This window comes from Pinus tabuliformis, chromosome 4_2 (genome assembly GCF_031772625.1).
Source record: "Pinus tabuliformis cultivar Carrire ecotype Pingquan chromosome 4_2, CPIR1, whole genome shotgun sequence".
Taxonomy (NCBI): Eukaryota; Viridiplantae; Streptophyta; class Pinopsida; order Pinales; family Pinaceae; genus Pinus; species Pinus tabuliformis.
In genome coordinates, this window is record NC_142304.1 from 373,417,055 (window position 1) to 373,438,790 (window position 21,736).

At 31.9% G+C, this 21,736-nt stretch overlaps 1 pseudogene; it reads left to right on the forward strand.

Moving 5' to 3' along the window:
• Positions 1-19,600: 19,600 nt before the first annotated feature.
• On the forward strand, positions 19,601-20,114 carry LOC149169488 (plant cysteine oxidase 3 pseudogene; annotated as a pseudogene).
• The last annotated feature ends 1,622 nt before the right edge of the window (positions 20,115-21,736 follow it).

Sequence of the window (21,736 nt, forward strand, 5' to 3'; positions counted from 1 at the left end):
ACTTCATGCAAAGCCCCTGACACATCCAACTCTACACAGATCCATGCGCAGGATGTATATCTTCTTTGCAGAGTGGCTTCTGAGGCTTTGATGAAAGTTCCTAGCTTGTCACCTATCTGTTTTAGAGCTGTGTAGCCCCAATAGTCTATTGGAAGGGAGAATAGGCGAATCCAGACTGGCCCCTGCTTAAAGGTTTCATTCTCTGGCACGAAGTTAGGCTTCCAAGGTCTCATATAGAGCCCTGCTGAAGCAAAGAAGTAAGGTCCCCCATCAAATATTCTATCCTTATCCTTTAGATTTGGAAAAACAACAGTGAAAAAACCTTTGGCCCCTAAGTGCAGTCTAACATCACCTTTGGGTTTCCATTGTTGCTTGATCCATTGACACAAAGCTCTCTCCATTGGTCAGAGTTCCATGAACATGTATATCACTGCATGTTCAATCATATGTTCCCTGTAGGATTGAATTTCCGGGTATGTGATCACCACCCTTAGGGCTTCTGTTGTTTTAGGCTTGCATGGTCCCTGACTTTTATTTTCCTTGAGATTGTTTGGTTTATCCCCTTTATGCTCTTTCTCTACTTCCAGGGCTTCTTATTCTCCTTCTTTTTGCTCCTCTTCTTGTTTGTTCTCCTAAGTAGTATGTCCCTGTGCTTCTTTCTCTCTACTCCTGTTGTTTGCTCTTCCTTCACTCTCCTTTCCTTTAAGTTTATGAGTGTTGTCTTCCGTCTTGTAAGCCTCTTGTCTCCTTCCTTTGCTGGTTCCCTCCTCTTTCTGTGACTTTTGATACCTTGCGATCCGCACACCTTCCTGTGCTATTTGTTTCTGCATGACTATTTGTCTGAAGGTAGGGGTCCCTATGGACCCCTCATTGACCATCTGTCGGGTCAGGCTCTGACCCCTCCTGAGAAGTTATGCTACTCTGATCCTGCTCCTCTCCAGGTCAAACCCAAGTTCTGCAAATTTCGAGATCTGTAAACCCTCGAAAGAAGTCGCAAAGACACTACAATCTTATTATAAGATGAAAATACAATTCAAATTGTGCTTTAGATTCAATAAATAATAAAGAATGAAGACATAATAAAATCATTTTACAATGGAGAAAAATTAATTGTTTTTTATAAATTATATAAAAGTAGAAAGGTATCAGCATCTAAGTTGTAATAAGACTGTCTAACAAATAAAATAATACAAACACTCTTTTATAAATAAAAGGACCATCAGATTCGTTATATAGATTAAAATAGATTGACAATCTGACATATACTAAAAGTTTGCCCATTCAATATATAGAATATAGTGCGAGGAATCACATTATTTGTGTGGAAAAAATTGGCAAAATGTAGAAAGATCATTGAAATCAAATGGCCAATAATGTAGGTCCGTAATGGTGGTTACGCTTACCCATCAATGTGGGTCCGGAATCTCTACTAATAGTTATGCTTAGCCATCAAACAGAGGAATCAATGTCCTTGGAGCGAAAATGGAATGCCCAAAAATACAGGTGTGCATTGGATGGTAATTATCAGACACATGATAGCCATTCCGAAAATGTTAAGATATTGACCACTGCAATCATTAAAACTTGCATTTTTCATGTAACCTCAGCCTCATTCCATCATCAAGAAGTAAGGATTTACTTTTGCGGAGAAATGTGAAGACGGTACGTCATTTTTAGACATTTCAAGATAGGTCATTGTAAGACTTTTTCAAGATCACGTCACCTCTTATTCAAGAATTCTCACCGGAAGGAAATAACCAACTAATGATATTTTCTCTCAAAGTACTGGTAGATATGGGGTGTTTAGGCTACACATTTCGACAATACAATGAATACATGTACATGGTTGACCAACATTGATATATGAATATGAAGTATTTGTTAGGAAAATATTTATTCGATAAGCACAAAAATAGAAATGATTTTTTTCTCTTCATGGAACAGCTACATGGTGATATGACTAAGTTGGACTACATAATGAGCACAATGAGGAGCACATTTGTATCTCCCTTATTATTGGCTATTCACTTGGCAACAATAAGGAACCAATTTAGGTTGTAGCAATAGACATGGATCCCTTCTTTTAGCCTATGGACTCTTATTATGTTTGTAGTTTATCAACTATTGGGCACTTTGTCTTTCTATTTGGTTGCCAAGGCGCAAGATTTAACATATGTAACCTGCAATTTCAATCTCTAGGCACCTTCTTATCTTTTGCTCTCTTAAATGAGTATATTTTTTGATATTGTCATGCTTCAAGTGATCACTTTGTCTTTTTGTCTAGCCATGGGGACCCAACTTTCAGTGTATATTTTTCTTTTTAGTCTTGAAATAGCTTCTTATCTCCTGCCTCTCTTTAACTAAATCTAGATAGCTTCTTGTCCTCTGAATCTCTTAGACTAGTATACTTATGAATATAATCAAATCTCCCCTAATCTACCAATCTAAATTCTTCAGCACTCATATAACATCTTATTTAAAAGATAAATACAATTATTTATTAAAAAATACTAACACTTAAATTTAACATCCGGTTTAAAAGACAAATACAATTATTTATTAAAAATACTAACAATTATAAATTTAACAAACAAATAAAATATAATAGCATCCATAGGATCTCGTCCAAAATTTTATTGATGAAAAAGTATTACATTTTTTATATTAAAATGTATAAATCCCGAAGTACATTAAAACATATGCTATAATGTGAAAATGCCATTTAATAAATAGAATATAATCGAACCAATCAAAATTTAGACATGGAAAAAACGTTAAAACCTTTATATTTAATTGTAAACCCAAAGCACATCCCAATCTGACTTGAAGTAAAATATTGGCCATTCAATAAATACAATACAATACAACCAATCACGTTAATTGTTCGAAAAACATCAGCAGTGTATAAAAGCATTCATTTTAGTGATGGGCAGAGTTAATGAGCACTGAGTAAATCGAATGGCCAATAATGTTGGTCTGTACAGATGGTTACGCTAAGCCATGAAACGGAGGAATCAATGTGAATGGAACGAGAATGAAATGCCCAATAATAGAGGCTTGCCTTGGACGGTCCTGTTAAACTGAATCATAGCCATTCTGATATTGCCAAACAAACACTGAACATTGACCATTGCAATCACGTTGGGTCATTTTCATTCTTTTATCAAATCTATTGAAATTTTGGTGGTTGGTATATGTTGGGAAGTTTAGTTGGTACATGTTGAATTATATTATAGGTTTAAAGTCTTCTTCTTTGGATGGTACTCTTCAACTTAGTCAGAGCCATTCTTTGGATGGTACTCTTCAACTTAGTCAAAGCCATTCTTTGGATGGTACTCTTCAACTTAATCAGAGCCATTCTGATATTGCCAAAGAAATATTGATCATTGCAATCAAGTTAGGTCATTTTCATTCTTTTATCAAATCTATTGAAATTTTGGTGGTTGGGATATGTTGGGAAGTTTAGCTGGGACATGATGAATTACATTATAGTTTTAAATTATTATTTTTAATTTTAAAATCAAAATTTTAAAATAAAAATTTAAAATATAAAATAACTAAATTATATTAAGTTTATATTTTTAAAACAAGATGGATAGCAGCGTGGCTGCTAGTCCCTGCCATGGTAAGAGTAAGACCGGAAACTTCTATAAGACCAGCAACACCGGTTACGTGCAGCGGTAATTCCCAAAAAACAAGAGCTGATATGAGAAGAGCGGAAAGGCAAACTACAGATATTCTAAGAACACCAGGTAAGCATTTTGTTAGCTTGAAACTATTTGTCCACTAATAGTTACTTCGGGCAATGATGTGACCGCCTGTTATCAGGTGTTGACCGCCAAAGGCTCATGTTTTTATTTCATTCGGGGCATATAGCTCAGCTGTTTGAGTCCCGCTATGCCCATAGCCATCGCAACATAGTCGGGCTATACAAATATTATTATTATAAAACCATGTCACAATTATATACCCCTAGACTCCACACTCATTAGATTGGTGTTGTGCTCGCTGTCGCGCTCATGCTTTCCATTTGGCAAATAGCTCTGGGCAGTCCTCCGCAGCATGGCGGGTATTTCGGCACATAGTTATATAGTAATAACTGCCATGGCATGGCGAAGGCGGAAAATAAGAGCTGCCTATCTAGCGGGCGCCAGATGGTTGGCTGATTATCTAGTTGTACTTCAACAGGATCGAGTATAGGTCCCGAGATAGAGAATAGAATTATTCCCTGTCGCCTTATTCTGCCAGTAAGATGGTTGGACACCTGGAGGGGGAGTTTGCCTTTGCGCTATTTGACAGATGCACAAAAATGAAAATTGTGTTTGCAGTTATTGCATGCCACCCACTTGTCTTGTACCTTTTGCCATTTTAAGCATTTCTACACAGCCCTTCTCTCGTTTGGAATGGACGGAATGGACACTCCCGATCTGATCTGATGAAAAAAGTCTTGACTGCATGAAGACGGTTCGAGAGTATGCCTTCCACGGCCTTCCCATATATGTTTGGACGGAACCCAAGACAAGTTACAGGTCAGGCACTGCAGATATAAAAAAGTTGTGAATTGAGATTCCGGTGTTTTGGTTGGGGTTTGCTCTTCCCCGAGCTGTAATTGTGTTCATTTGCCTAAGGAAAATTATGTCTTTAAATTATGTTTCGTATGTATCTTTTGGCACTGACTTGTCTTTCAAATTTTTCTTCCATTACCAAGTGGGGAGAGAAGATTATTAAACTTTTAGCGGTGAATTTTTTCTGTAGATTGTACATTTTCGGCGCCTGGATAAGCTGAAGGAAGATGATTTTTTTTTGGAACTATAAGTTATTTGAACCTTGGCCTCTATAATTGATGCAAGGAGGGAATTATGTCTTTTTATATCTTTGAAGTTATAATTACAACGATGTCGTGTTGCCGAAGATGAACTCGGTGGTGCAAATTTTTTTTGTGTGTAGGGATTGAATCTCCTTTTTTTCCAGCAAAGGTCATCTAAACACCAAATATCCTAATTTTCTGAACCCTTTGAAATCCCTTTGCATACAGCGAAGACCAGAGGTAAATTCATGCTCTGAAACTGTGCTTATCATCATTTGTTTGCCCCAGTTAGATGAATATCACAATATTTGTGTTACTTCCAAAGTTTTGTTGAGAGCTGAATTCTGCAAACAGGTGGAGGTCGAAGTGATGATTGTAGGAGTTAAGGACAAATTTCCAACAATACTTTAGCAAGCCAACAAGCATTCGGTTTCTCTTATGGTTTTAGGGCAGCCCAAACCACCCTTATTGTGCAAGTAATGAAACATAAATTCATGCTGCTAAATGCAAAAAACTCAGTACCATTATTATATTTTTAGTAAGGAAATATAGTATGATTAGTACAATATATGATTGACTGATCATGTAATTGATGATAAATTTGAGACTGTGTGCAAACTGATAAAAGCCGGAGAATGGGAGGTTATCTGATCAATACCAAGAGACACAACTCTAGTTTCCTGTGCGTTGCGCTGCAACAAAATATTTCTCTAGCTCCAAGATCGCATCCCTAAGCATATATGAAATATTTCAAGTTTCTGAATTAACATTGATTTCATATTTGTTTTTTTAAGAATTTAAATATCTCAGTTTTTCAAAGAAATTTGTATAGATTTAATATCTGTTTTTTCAGGTTACCGAATCCATACTATCAAATATCTCGAATCTTTTCAAAGCACTGATTTCATAGAAATTCAAATTCAAACATAAATGCCTCAGGATTTTGATTTTTTTATTTTTGTATTTAAGATTTTACATATAGTAAGTAAAGGTAGGAGAGGCATCAATGAAAGAGATAGTTTGTTACCTTGTTTGAGTTTCAGATTGAAAACAGTTCCAGGAGAAAATTGACCGAGCTAAAGAGCCAATTCAAGCTCCAGCGTCCCATGACCAGAGTCCCTGATTCAATTGCCTTGCCGCTGAAGCCTATCCACCTGAATAACACTGAATGATAGGAAGACTGAAGAACAAGAAAAGTGAAGCAGGAAAATTCTATGATCTTCTTCTGTTCTTCTTCTGTTCTCTCTAGGAAGGAAAATTCTATGATCTTCTTCTGTTCTTCTTCTTTTCTCTCCAGCTAGAAAAAGAGAATCAAACTGGAAGAATTTGCACCTTTCAACACTTTTGAAGCAGAGTAGAATTTCTAACCAGATAGAGATTCTTCAGCTGTTATACCACTAACTGTGAATCCAAATGTGTCACTAACTTGGGAATACCAAGAGCAATGGCTTCGGATAGAAGTTCAATGGGTGCATTATATTCCACAGTGACATGCAACAATGCCACAGTAGACACAGTAGCAACAGGTGGAAACTTTAAAGAATAAGCAGCAACATGTGTCACAACAGGAAGGATGTACTGGAATAAGGGTGTACCCGGGAAGGATGTACGAATAAGGATGTACTCAGGAGCTAGTTAGCATTTTATACTGCTAGACTAATGTTAGCATTAGTCTAACCAGTCCAAAAAAATGAACAAATGAATAACACAAAACCAACATAATATATGCTTTTTCGCCTCTGGTCTCGGGAAGAGGCCAAATAAGATAGTCAAGGACTATTTATCCAAAAATTTTCATTATACTCGATCAAATGGCAGTCGCAAACAGCTCAATTAATGTTAAGTTCATCCGATCTGATTACTATAGTCCCTGGCCATTGCCAGATGGCAGGGACTAATAAACAATTTTGATTCCAAATTTGAAAAACATAGGATTAAACATCCCGACCTTGAGAATCAAGGATATACCAATCCTGTACAGTGTGATGAAGGTACATCTTGATAACACATTGCAACATAGGCAGATTACAGAATAAAGGAATCCTAATAATTGATTTGCATGCTATTAAAGAATAGAGATATAGAGTTATGAAAGAAAATATTTATAAAATATGGAAATATGAATGAGTGTATAATTACATTTTTTTATTATTTAATAAACGTTTACCTGATAAATTTGGTTCATGGATTAAAAAGAGGTTGTTTAAATGAGGAAATTTTGAAATTTTGGAAGAAATTTTTGCAAGGAAAATCAATATTTTTATAGAGTAATTTATTAATATTTTATTAAAAATAAATTAATGAAAATTAAAAAAATAACATGAATTAAGTGTAATTTTTGTGCCAAGAATTAGGTGTAATTTTTATTTTACAAGTAAATAATAGTTTAAAAATAGATATTAAAATAATGTAGAATGAGATTCTTGCGAATAGATTTTAAATACCAAAATTCCAGAAAATGGAATTGGTGATATGACTTGTTTTTTATTTCTTTTATTTTCCTAAACAATTAAATAATAATTTCTAATTTTTTTAATAATAATAGAATGTAAGTATTTCATTAAATATATATTTATAATTATCATAAAACTTGACTAAATATAGAAAAAATAAAAATAAATATACTTAAAATTTAATTTCTATTTTTTGTTATAATAATATGCAATTTGTAAACCTTAATTTGAAAATGATTAAATTAAAGAAATTGTGTTTCATCATTACAAATCTGCAGCTAATTGATGAAGAATCAATTTCGAAATTTCAATATCTTCTAAAAACATATATACTCATTGAAATTAATCATAAACATCTTTACTGAGCTGTATGCTGCCTGATTTTTTTCATAAATAGATTAAAACAAAAAACAAAAAATATTTCGTAACATCGCATCAAACCAACTTTATGACGCTGTTGTTCTCCAATTACTGAAAGGGGTGTAATCTAGGAAAATGAACCTAGTGTGCCTTATTTCCAATTTCATTTTATGCTGATCTTCCAAGAAATAAAACAAAAGAAAACCAGAGACAAGACCTGTGTGGCTGAATCTGTCAACCGTACCAAAAACAAAATATTGTAATAAAGAACTCTAAAATCTCTGGATAATCCTAATGTTTCACCCTTGCGTAGGGTGAGATTAATAAGTTTGAAAGCGATAGCAATGTGTTAGGAGGTACATAATTAAAGACGCCGGATCACGTTACTTGTGTGGACAACCGCAACCTCTGCAGAGTGTTGGAACATGTACGGGAGAGTGTAGCGTTGATAACGCTAAGGCAGCAATGACCAAACGGAGGAATTAGTGGCATGGAGTGGACTGCAATAATATAGGTGTGCATGGACGACAATGCTGATGTACGTGACAGCCGTTTTGAGAATGTCTAGAAGCATTGATAACTGCAATCCCTAAAAATCACATCCCCGGATTTTGTCAAATTATTCAATTCATTTTTTCATCAAGAATTCATTGGGTATTTTGTTAGATTACTCTATTTATTTTGTCACAGGGAATTCATTTGGTTAGTGATATGCATCTTTCATATTATCAATGTGAAAGAGTACTTTCAATGGAGAATCATTGTGCACATTCCTCCACATAACTAACCTCCTAATGTATAGTTCTCATCAAATTCAAACACATATATAATCCATATTGCACGTTCAAACATAGAAACTAAGGGGTAGGTTGTCTAGAATGATATATTCAATGTTCAATGGTAAACATAACATAGCTTTTGTAGATTTTTTTGTGACAAAGAATGGAAAATGAAAAAATGGAGTGGAGATTGCTCTTCTCAATATTTAAAACAGTGAAATAAGATTACATTGAAAACATCAACAATAAATGACTAGAGTAGAACTAGACTAAACTCAAGTAAAACTGAAATGAAACTGAATTCTCTACGACAACGAGTAGTCAAGAGAATCAAATGTGATGGCACTTAACATACTGTAAGATTAATATCTCAACATCCCCTGCTAATCTCAATTGTTACATGTAGAGGCACTTACAATGCCTAATTTCTCTCTTTGAAATTAAAATACATTCTTGCCCAATGGCTTTGTGAAAATATTTGCAAGCTGATCTTTGGAACCACAAAAAGAAAGTATTATGTCTCCATCATTGACAAGCTCACGGATGAAATGAAAAAGTGTGTCAATGTTCTTGCTTTTTTTTGTGGAAAACATGATTTTTTGATAAAGAAATTATTGAACTGTTATCACAATAAATTGTAGTTGGCTCTTTCTAAACATTTGAAATATATTTCAATAATTTTCTTAACCATATTGCTTGACAAGTTGTTGAATTTTCTGCTACATATTCTGCCTTTGTAGAAGATATTGAAACAATTCACTATTTCTTGGATGCCCATGAAATCAGATTGGTTCCAAAATGAAAAGAATATCTTGAGGTGCTTCTATCATCATCTAAACTCTAGGCATAGTCATTGTGTGTATAACCTGAAAGTGAACAACCTCAGAATGTGTATAGAACAAACCATAGTCTATTGTCCCTGCAATATACCTTAAGATCCTTTTTGAAACCTTCCAATGAGTGATTTTAGGTGATTGCATAAACCTAGAGACAAAACTTGATGTAAACATAATGTCGGGTCAAGTTGCAGTTAGATACAACAAACTACCAACTAGACTTTTATACAATGTGGGATCAACTGATGGTGCTACATCTTCTTTGCTCAGTTTTGTGCCTTGAGCAATTGATGTATCTGTAAATTGCAATTGGTCATTCTGAACTTTTGGATGATGCCAGTGGCATATTTTTGTTGACCAACAAAAATGCCATTAGCAGATTGGTGAATTCAAATGCCTAAGAAGTATTTAATGACTCCTAGATCTTTAATCTCAAACTTTGTTTGCATTGTTGCTTTGAAATATTATAACACCATATTTCCTGTATAAATAAGATCATCTACATAAAGGCATACAATAAGAATTTCACCTTCATGCATTTTGGTATACAAAGTTGGCTCATGATTGTTTATGCAAATACCACTTTTGATGAGGAAGGTGTCAGTGCAACTATACCAAGCTCATGGAGCTTGTTTCAAATCATACAAATATTTCTTCAATTTGTAGAGCTTGTTTCCTACAAGAATAGATGAGATTGAAGAATATTCTTAACACATCGTGGACTAAAGACAGTGAGAGATTTCGACTTCTAAGAGTAAAAGGAAACATCATATTCCTGGTTTTTTCAACCTTTGCTATCAGTCTTCTATTGGACAATTTTTCATAGATATAACATGTGTTCCATTGGAATATTACATCATAACCATGTTCCATCAGTTGTCCTACACTAATGAGGTTATGCTTTAAATGTGGAACATAATAAACATCAGGTATGTATTTCTGATGCTTCTGTTTAGTAAGAATAGGGACAACACCTTTTCCTTTAGCTTTAATGCAAGAACGATCTCCAAGAGTAATTTCTAATCTTATGGAAGAATCAATTTAAGAAAGAAGATTTTTGTTACGTGTCATATGATTATTGCAGCCACTGTCCAACAACGAAAGATCCTTATTGTGGGTGTCTTAAGAAAGATGGCATGAAAGAAACATTGTTTTAGAGGATTATCCTTCATTGTTGGAGAGATGGACATTGCCTCTTTGCTGATTTGACTGTTTCTTTCTACATTCATGTTCATAATGCCCAAATTTCTTGCAATAATAAAATTGGACATTAGATTTTCTCCATGGTCTGCTTCTCTGAGTTTTGTTTTGTGGAGGTCTCCACTGCACTACTGCATCATGATGTTCTGATCTACCTCTGCTTCGGCCTCTGCCTTGGTTTTTTCCACCTATATATCCTCTACCTCTGCCTCTGCCAAAAGAAAGTTGTGCTTTGCAATCTGGTTCCATGGAATCTTCTGCCAAGTTGAGTCTTGTTTCGTGTGCCAGAAGTGATCAAATCAATTGTTCTAGTGAGAAAGTTGTAAAATATTTCGATTCCAGAATGGTTTTCACTATCATGTCATATTTCTTAGGTAGACTTCAAAGGAATGTTTGAACAATTTTGAGATCTGAAACGGTTTCACCAATGAGTTTGATCTGATTGACTATTCCCATGACTCTAGTCATCAACTGATCCACATTTTTTGAGTTAGTCATATTTATGGTTTTGAACTATGACCTGAATGTCTATAATTTAGATGTCTTCGTTGTATCATTACCTTGATAAACAGCTTTCAACATTTCCCAAGATTCATGTGTTTTTGATATGCTAGTTACCTTGTCGAAAATACAATCATTGACTGAGTTTTTTATCCAACATTTGGCTTTGTGCTCGTTCTTTCTTAGTTCACTAGCTGCATTCCCCTAATTATTGGAGATGGCTACCCATGCTTCTTGGGTCGGCTCTACATAGGTAGTCTAAAGCGTATCCCAACACTGTTGGGCTTGTATGAATGTATTCATTGTCAAAGGCCAAAACTCGTAATTTTTGCCAATCAAGGTCAGGGTCTATGGCAATGCGCGGGAAGAAGCTATTTCTTCAAATCCATAATATCTCTTTCCCGACTGAGTTGGACTCGTTAGCTTTGTAGAAGTTCCGAACATTAGTGATACCGTATTTCATTAGTATTCTCTAAAAATCAACAATGCCAGGATTATCACTTATTGATCCCTGGACTTATTCACCTAGTATTCTAGAAATTTATTCATTTATCGACCTCACCATTATTGAAAGTGAAATTTGACATCACAATTTTTCATCTTTTTTCATGCAAATTTCAGTAGATTCCCATAGAGGTGTTTGTAAAAGGATGACAAGGAATAGATATGAATTTATTCATGTTTGAAACACCCAATTATGTTCATAACATTAGTTTTTAAATGAAAGCTTATTCCATCTTGCTTCACATGGGTTAATATGACAGCCCAACAGATTCAAAAGGCTCATTCCAGTTAAGGGAATTGTATGGAATTGATCCATAAATGTTTTCTGAAATGTTATTGTCCAATTTGAGAAGAAGACTTGATCACTCTACGGCTCATTATAGTTAAGGTAATTGTATGGAATTGAGCCATAATTTTTTTTTGAAATGTAATTATCCCATTTTAAGTGAAGTCTTGACCACTCTACCTTAGAATTGTTTCTGATATATGTTTCTTTCCTGCTAAGGGAATTCCTAGCTTGTTGAAACCTGCATTGCTTCTTAGCTTGTTGAAACTTGCATTGCTTCCACTAGACATTATCACTCTTTGTGCAATGTAACTTAGATATTTTTTACTTAATCATCCTCCTTATCAAATTACTTCAACTATCCAAATTGCATGATTTCTAATGAACAATAACATGTGCAAATTCCATATTTTACATGTGTTCCATTTCCAAAGCTTATGAATTTGATCTGAGCTAATGAGAAAAATCAAATGGAGTTTTTGAGAAGTTGAAATATGAATAAGCATATATTGTGTATGCATGAAAAACATGACCTCAGTCTAATCATTGAGAAATAATTGGATCCAACATGGATGGCAACTCGCTTGAAATTTGACACAAAAACATTGTTTTGAATGATCACTTCAAATTCAGAAGATTTGTAGAAGCGTTTATGTGGACTCATTTTGTATCAAGCTTTGCATCCACATCTTTCTATAGATCACAATCATTTCCTGATATTTCTTCCTTATTTTGGTTCTCTAATAGAATGGAAAAATCTTATGGGATTGTCAATTTTGGTCAATTGCAATAACCTTCTAATACACAAGTTAAAAAATTGAATCTATGATCTTCTCATCTTTGAGATACTTCACAATGGTATATTTTATTATATATTTAATTTAATGGAATTGGCCATTGTCTTCAGTCCATTGAAATTATGGATATTTGATTACATAGTAAGGTTGTGTCCTACTTTGTGGACCTCTTATGATACTATGAAATTGTATCATAAGAATATCCTAAAACCTAAAATTAGGGAGTGTAGGATACTGGGCATAGTTGGATAAAACAATGATAGTCCAAATGAGAAATTAGAAGTGCCTTTAAATCTTATATTCTATGATAAATGACTCTTAACGATAACTCATTGGTTAAAACTTATCTTCATTCTTCTTAATTAATTGATGTCTTTTCTAGTTGCAAGAAAGAGGACAATGAAGTAAATGGATTCAAGGTGGCTTAATACTTCAAAGAATATATTTCAAGAGAATTTTCATTACTTTTTGTTGGTTATCTTTGATGGAATGGGGCATTACTAAGATACATTTATATAATTGGAAGAAAGGAAAAGGACTTTATAGTATCATTTGGCTTATACCTATTTCTTCCGGTAGAGAAGAAAGTATCAATCTACATTCAAATGAGGACTCCACCAAGCTACAAATTGTAGAGATAATGCCATATTAGCTATACATGAGACCATGGATCTAACAATTGTTGAAATCATGTTGAATATTTAATGTAATATCAGATGCATTATAATCAAAACAAATGGAACAACCGAAAACAAGGTTAAGAGTGCTTTATCCACATGGAACATACTGTAACATACTTTTCTTCTTTATGTCACTTTCCTTTATGCCAAATTCTACTTCTAGGGTCTTCCATGCTTCCTAGGAAGATGTAGTTTTTGCTATCTTGCACAAGGAATTATCATCCAATGCATGCTTTATAAGATCCAATACTAAGGCATCACATACTTCATGATATGGGTTATTATATCAATACTCAATCAACTATTTACATCGAAGGAAATTTTTCATTTTGACAGTTCCCAAAAATTAAATTTTTTACTTGTAAATTTTGGAAGTGTTAGCATATATATCTTGATCCATATATCCTCTAATTTTTCTACTTCATCTACTTGTCTTTTATATGCCCCGATTATTGCGACAACCTCTATGATCTCTTTGAAAAACTTTGGCTCTTCCTTTCGATTTATTTTTGTAGTTTGCTCTAGTATTTCTTTGTGACCCATGATTGTCATATTTATTTGGTATTTTGTCTTATTTCTTTATTGTGTTAGCCTTTTAGAAATGAACACTACCAACACTTGATTATATTTAAAACTAATTATTTTAACCTTCACTTTAACGATTGCTCCCAACAAGTACTAGAAACTTTGCTAAGCTCTTCTACACAGATTATTATGGAGGCTTATGGCTACAACTTACAGTGGAGACTCCTTCTTTCATCATTGGTGGTGGCTATTTCCTCTTGATATGGTTGTGGCTCTATAGGCTATTCACCCTAATCTTTTAGTAGTTTGTTTTACAAACTCTCAATGAGCTCTAGTTTATACTTATGGACCAATGCATACAAACTTCGATTTGCAGGCTAGTAACAATAGCCATTCCTCTTAGTGGAAGTAACTCATGACCTTCTTATCTCCTTTGGTTGTTTGAACCTTGATCTGATACCACTTGTTATTAAGAGGCATAGATAAATATGCAAAAACAAGATAAATAAGTACACAAGACTCTACTTGAATAAATAGGTTCTATTCATTAATTATTCTCTAATATACATCCACTGAGTAATTTTAATTGTCTCTTCTTACTTCACATTACAATGACCCAACCATGAGTATATAAGCGCTAAAATCTCTAAATATGGAATCATGAAAACCCTAACTTTCTTTTCCTCCTGCAAACTATGACTTGACACTTTAACTAAACCTTTCTAACACCACTTTAACATAAATCAACATTTTTCTTTTCCCTAACTTAAATTTTCTTGACAAGGCATTAACCTTTTATCCCTCAGTCACTTGACTTCTAGTATTAAACTTAACTTTATTTTCTTCATTTAACTTAACTATGCATGCATATGAGAGTACTTACTATTTCTATCAAGTGAAATTTTTTTTTTTATCTATGACAAAGTTGCGATCAATGACAGTGAATCAAATAGGAAATTTGGGGATAGGTTTGTATGAATTGTGTGCTCTTATCATTTTTGAATTTCTATATGAGACTAGATTTCACTTAGTTGTAACACATTTGAATATTTGGAAACTCTTAGGCCAGTTGGGTTGTTGATTCTCTAAGACTACTTTCACTCATATCATTTTCATATTGGTTATGTTAAGGCATAATTGTATGGAATGATTATCTACATACTTCAATAAGTGTTAAACTTATGAATTTTAATAATCATTATATATAAAAAGTGAGGTGTCGTATGGAATCATGTAGTTTCAGATTGAGAAAATCGATGAGTGAAATGAGTCATGATGCACTACAAACCTATAATGGTGGGTCATTTGGTTGCCCTAAGTCAACCTCCGATGTGGGTGACTATAGGGGCATGACAATGACATTTTAGGTTAAATTAAAGTTTATGCCAGAGGTACTCTTTCAACCTCCTTCATAATTTATTTATATATATCTCTACTAAGTGAGGAAGATAAATCACATAGTTGTTATTTCCTAGTTTGAATTGAAGGTTTAAAATGCATATATAGATGAATTTGTATTTTACGTTTTTTGGATTTCTTAATTTATTACTTTACGTAATTTTTAATATAATTTTCTGATATATATATACTTAAAAAATTAGTTAAAAATATTACAAATTCCAAAATGTTATAATTTAATTTTATAATTAATTAAAAAAATATGAATAGCATATTCTAACTTTATATTTAATAAAAAATGGTTAATGAGAAAAAAATAATATAAAAGAAATAAATTGTTATCATTAAATTTCATCCGGTTTGAATATCTATTTCAAAAATAAAAAATATAAATTATAATTATCCCTTATCCACTCATGAAATCTTTGTGCAAACTTTGTGAATGTAGCAATAAACACCCTGTCTCTGATTGTCTATTTTCAAAAATAAAAAATGTAATTATCCCTTATCCACTCATGAAATATTTGTGCAAGCACTTTGAATGTAGCCCTATGATCGTATTAGCAGAGGTCAAAAGGACAAATCACTTTCTTTATATAAGATAGCGTGAATAGTAAGTGAGAAAAAAACCTGGATATAGGCGCGAGATCGGGTTGTCCACAAAAGTAACGTGATCGGGCGTCTTTTATTATGTATCTCCTACCACATCGCCATCGTTCAAACTTATTAATCTCACGCTACATGCATCTACATTTTTCTTTCCACATTATTTAGCAACATATGAAATTAAATAACTTTTCTCATTCATTTGAAAATGATTTATTTGCGTTTGTGTTGGCTATTGGAAATTGGGACGGAGGGGCCGAGCAGCTCGGTACGCCGGTGGACCTGCACTCCACGAAACTCCAATGAGGAAATAAAATTAGTACATGGACCCCTGGATCAAATCTTAAGGATCCCATTTTAATTTTTTTCGGCTGACAACGCTTCCTTACAAACAAATGAGGAGGACATGGTTGCAGAAAGCCAACGTCACGCAATCCCATGCCGGAGACGTTTCTTCAATTAAAAATATAAATAAACAACGCAGGGTTGAAAGATTAGGATTATCAGAGATTTTAGAGTTCTTACTTACAATATTTTGTTTTTGGTAGGGTTGACATATTCAGCCACACAGGTCTAGTCTCTGATTTTCTTTTGTTTTATTTCATGGAAGATCAGCATAAAATGAAATTGGAAATAAGGCACACTAGGTTCATCGTCTTAGATTACATGCCTTCCAGTAATTGGAACAGCATCATAAAGTTGGTGTGATGCGACGTTACGAATTTTTTTTAATTTATTGCTTTAATGTATTTATGAAAAATTTCAGGTTTATTCAATGAGTATATAGCTCAATAGATATGTTTTCAGAGGATATCAGAATTTCTAAAATGCTTCTTCGTCAATTAGCTGCAGTTTTGTAATGATGAAACATAATTTCCTTAATTTAATAAATTTCAAATTAATGTTTACAAATAGCATATTATTATAAAAAAGATAATTGGATATATATATATAAAGCTTTAGATAATTATAAAAATTATTTTTTAAAAAATGTTAGCAAGGTTATATCTTTATCATATTTAATATATAATGGAATTGAATTAGTTATTTCACATTAATATATAATATTATGTAATATATAATGGAAATTGCTTAAAAGATTTCACATTAATATTTTAATAAACACGCAATCACCATCTATCCAAAAATCCATCAATAATTATAAAAAATGTGATGAAATATTATTATAATACAAATTAAAAATTACTATACATTATTTTAATATCTATTTTTTAAACTATTAATTATTTATATAATAAAAATTACACTTAATTGATTCTAACATAAAAATTACACTTAATTCATATTATTTTTTTTTGAGTTTTCATTATTTTATTTAATAAAATATTAATAAATAACTTTATAAAAATAGTATTTGTTTTCCTACAGAAATTTCTCTTAAACAACCTCTTCTTTTATCCATCAACCAAATCTAAAAGTTTATTAAATCATAAAAAATGTAATTATACGCCCGTTCCTATTTAGATATATTATAAATACTTTCTTTCATAATTATATATCACTCTTCCTTTAATAGCATGCAAATCAACTATTGGGATTCCTTTATTCTGTAATCTGCCTATCTTGTAATGTGTTGTCAATATGTACCTTCATCGCACTGCACAAGATTTGTATATCCTTATTCTCATTGTGGGAATGAGTAATCTTATGTTTTTCAAATTTAAAATCAAAATGGGTTATTTCAAAAACATAAATTGAATACAGTGTAGTTATTGTATATTTTAATTTTTTATTTTAAAAACTCTGTTTTTGAAATTGAAAAAAAAAATTAAACTTTTAATACAATTCATTCATCATGTCCCAACATATCCCAACCACCAAAATTAGACATAACTTTCCAGCATATCCAAACCACCAAAATTGGAATAGATTTGATAAAAAAATGAAATGACCCATAGTGATTGGAGATAACTTCCCAGCATATCCCAACCACCAAAATTTGAATAGATTTGATAAAAAAATGAAAATGACCCAACGTGATTGCAATGATCAATGTTGTTGCCAATGATAGAATGGCTCTGATTTAGTTGAACAGTACCGTCCAACGCACGCTTCTATTATTGGGCATTTCATTCTCGTTCCATTCACATTAATTGCTCCGTTTGAAGGCTGAGCATAACCATATGTGCAGACCAACATTTTTGGCCATTCGATTTATTGGCCATTGGACTTTGCTGATGCTTTTAAAAGAATTAACGTGATTGGTTATATTGTATTCTATTTATTGAATCGCCAGTCTTTTACTTCAAGTCAGATTGTGATGTCCTTCGGTTTTTATACAATTGAGTAGGAAGGTTTTAACATTTTTTCCATTTGTTAATTTTGATTGGTTCTATTATATTCTATCTATTAAATGGGACTTTTCTAATTATAACATAGATTTTAATGTACATCAGGATTTATACGATTTAATATAAAGATGGTAATATTTTTCATCAATAAAATTTTGGAGGAGATCCTATGGATTTATAATTTTTAGTATTTTTTTAATAAATAATTGTATTTATCTTTTAAACATGATATTATACGAGAGTGTTGAATAATTTAGATTAGTGGATTAGTCTGACACTTGCTTATATTTAAAGGTATATTAGTTTAGAACTAGTTTAAGAGAGGCAGAAGATAAGAATTTATCTCGAGACTTGAAATGAAAAATGCAAAATACATATATTGAAAATTGGGTCTTTAAGGTTAGATAGAAAGACAAAGTGATCACTGGGAAGTGTAACAATATCCGAAAATATATTCATTTAAGAGAGGCAAAAGGCCAGAAGGTGCTTAGAGATTAAAAATCTAAATTACATATGATAAGGTTTGTGCCTTAAAGGCCAAATACAAATACAAAGTGACCCATAGTTGATAAACTCAAAACATAATAAGCGTCCATATGGACTAAGAGGAGGGTTCCAAGTCTATGGCTGAAACCTAGATTGGTTATTAAGGTTTGTTTTGATTCTTTTTCAAGGTTAAATTGTCTTCATCTGGTCATACTTAAATCATGTCACTGTAATTATTTGAATATGAAAAGACAACAGCTATTTTATTTATTATACTATGATCACATGCAAAATTATTTGAGACCAGACCAAAAAATGGTCAGTTTAATTATTGTTACTGAAATTATATGTCGTTGTAACTATTTGAGGATTAAAAGAAAATTATTTATGTACATTTCCTACCATGGAGAGAACTTGAATTAACAACAGGATGAACATGAATTAATGGCTCATTCGAATGTAAAAAACATTTTTTTAGCAAATTTTCATGGGAATGTAGAAGTTTGCAACCTAAAGAGGACTGGCATGCTTTTTTTGGTGGGCAGCTACAGGGTATTGCAATGTTTTTCTTGAGGATAAAAAATAATATTATTTGATTATTTGTGACCGAGAAAATTTGAATGAAATTCAAGGAGTAAAATATTCTAATGTTGGGACTGTGCGTTGCAATTGTATCGCAGATACAGTAAAACCCATAGACACGCGAATGGATGAGACAGCAATAGAGGAAATAGAGCAGCATGTTCCTTTTCCAGACGAGTGATAAGTCGAGCTGTACATAGGTGCTCAGGGGATTGTTGGGCTATATTTGTCACGTATGTCCACCCTCCGCCTGTCACATACTTCCACATTTATCAATGTGACAACTTTCTGTGAATATTTAAACCATATCATGTCATTATATTGTTTTTCAATTTTAGTTTTAGTCAGATTTTTGTATTCAGAAAAGTTGAATGTATTCCACACTTCTATGGAAGAAATTTTGTATAATATTTGTTTATAAATTTTTACTACCCTTTTCAACTTTAAATAGATTTTAAAGGTAACTCATTGATTTTCTGGTTGAGCAGATGGGGATATTTTGTCTACCAAAATCAGTTGTGATTCCGCTCCACGATCACCATGGCATGATTGTCCTCAACAAACTTCTACATGGGTGGATGCACATCATGGCCTATGATTGGCTTGATCCCATGACCGACATGAACCTGATTTCTGAGCATGAAAATTCTAGCCCACCTGGCTGATCAGGATATAAGTTGAACTGTAATTTAAATATTGATTCTTCACATATATATAATGGTAGCTTGTTGCACCAACAATGAAATATTCATGAATATCTTCTTGTTATCCATTTTTGTCTCTACAGTGAGCCAAGCAGAGTTGAAGTCTGATGATGTTTTAGAAGTTCGATGTGAAACCTTTGTATTGTATCCAACAACAGGGGAAAATATACATTCATTCACACCAGTAGTATCCTGTGAAGTGTTGAATACACTGACTCCGCCATATAGAGATGTTCCATCATACTACCGTTCTTATAATGCTAAGATGTATTCATTTTTTTACCTGAAATTAATTTGATTTGTCTATTTGGGAATATTTTTTTTGAATCTTATAGATAATAATGAAAAGATGTATTCATTTTTTTACCTGAAATTAATTTGATTTGTCTATTTGGGAATATTTTTTTTGAATCTTATAGATAATAATGAAGTCAATCATTTAACATTATTTTTCATGTGGATTTTAAAATATTCCCTAAATCTCAATGACAAAAGTAAAGTATAACTATTTAAAATACACAACTTTACATAGATTTTATAAAAGTTTTATGGACAGTTATTTCTAGATTATTATTGAATTGTTTGTGAGATGGTTAGATAAGATAAGTGGTCTCTAAATATGTAACAGTTATTTAAAATCACCCAAATTCTTCTTCATCTTGATTTTAATAATCTTATATATTTTCAAAAATCTAGAAAATGTAGATATTAATTTATAAAAAAAAGAAAAGAAAAATTGTAAAACATGTCATTATTTTTAATAAATATTTTGTTTAATTACTAAAAAATACATAATTTTTTTATCATTTGATAGAACTAAGTCAATATTCTCTTCATGTAATGTAATAGAAACTACATATCATGGAAGCATAGGTTACATCCTAATATATTAATTCTAAAGTTAAATATAATTACTATTTTAGTTTTAAATTTGCAAGAAATACAAGTAGAAAGTAAGAAACAAATATGCAACAACTAAAGCTTTGAATGACACATCAGAGTAATTATTTTTGCATAATACTCATTATCCATGGATCTTGGTGCAATGATTTGGATTGCATGCTTCATTATGCCATCATCATAATTTTATGAGAAGTTCTTATATAACTCTGGTTCATATTCATTTAATTTTGTGCAAATTAACTATACAAAATCATTAAGATGATGTCATAAAGTATCAATTGATATGATACTATGAGGTCATAAAATATGCAGACTATATTGTCATGCAACCATTGTTTTATGATACTTTTGACATTGTCAAGATTACATAACCCATCAAATTTAACTAAATTATAACTTTTAATTTAAATTATTATCAAGGCTTTTGATTTACCCCTACTTTATCATTCCTAAATTGTAAATAAGATTTGTCATAATACCATGGACCAAAATCATGGCTAATACAACATGTCCAAAAAACCTATCTCATTTCACAATCAAAATAATTTACATATATTTTAATTTAATTTCATGTAATAATTTTTTTTAATTAAAGTGAAACTTTAAAAAGTGGATAAAGACTTTCAAAATAAATTTAAACTCCATAGTGTAACTATTATTAAAAATACTCCATTGATATTTCCTAAAATCTAAATTTCTACCATCAATTTATTAAAATTTTGAATTTAATTCTAAATAAAGAATAAATAATTTTTAAAATAAATTTTTAATAAAATAGTAAATACAACTATATATTTTTTTTTTATATATTTTTATTCAAAAAGCTTAATTTTTTTTAAATTTTTATGTCGTTTTAAATTGAATTATGAGATATTAAAATTATTTTAAAAAATCAAAAAAATTGAAAAAAAATTATTCACCAAGTATCATAATGATTATTATTACAATATTTGCACAACATAATGCCATGTAGATAGCTTCCAAACATGGAATTATGTTCTGCAAACACTACAATAA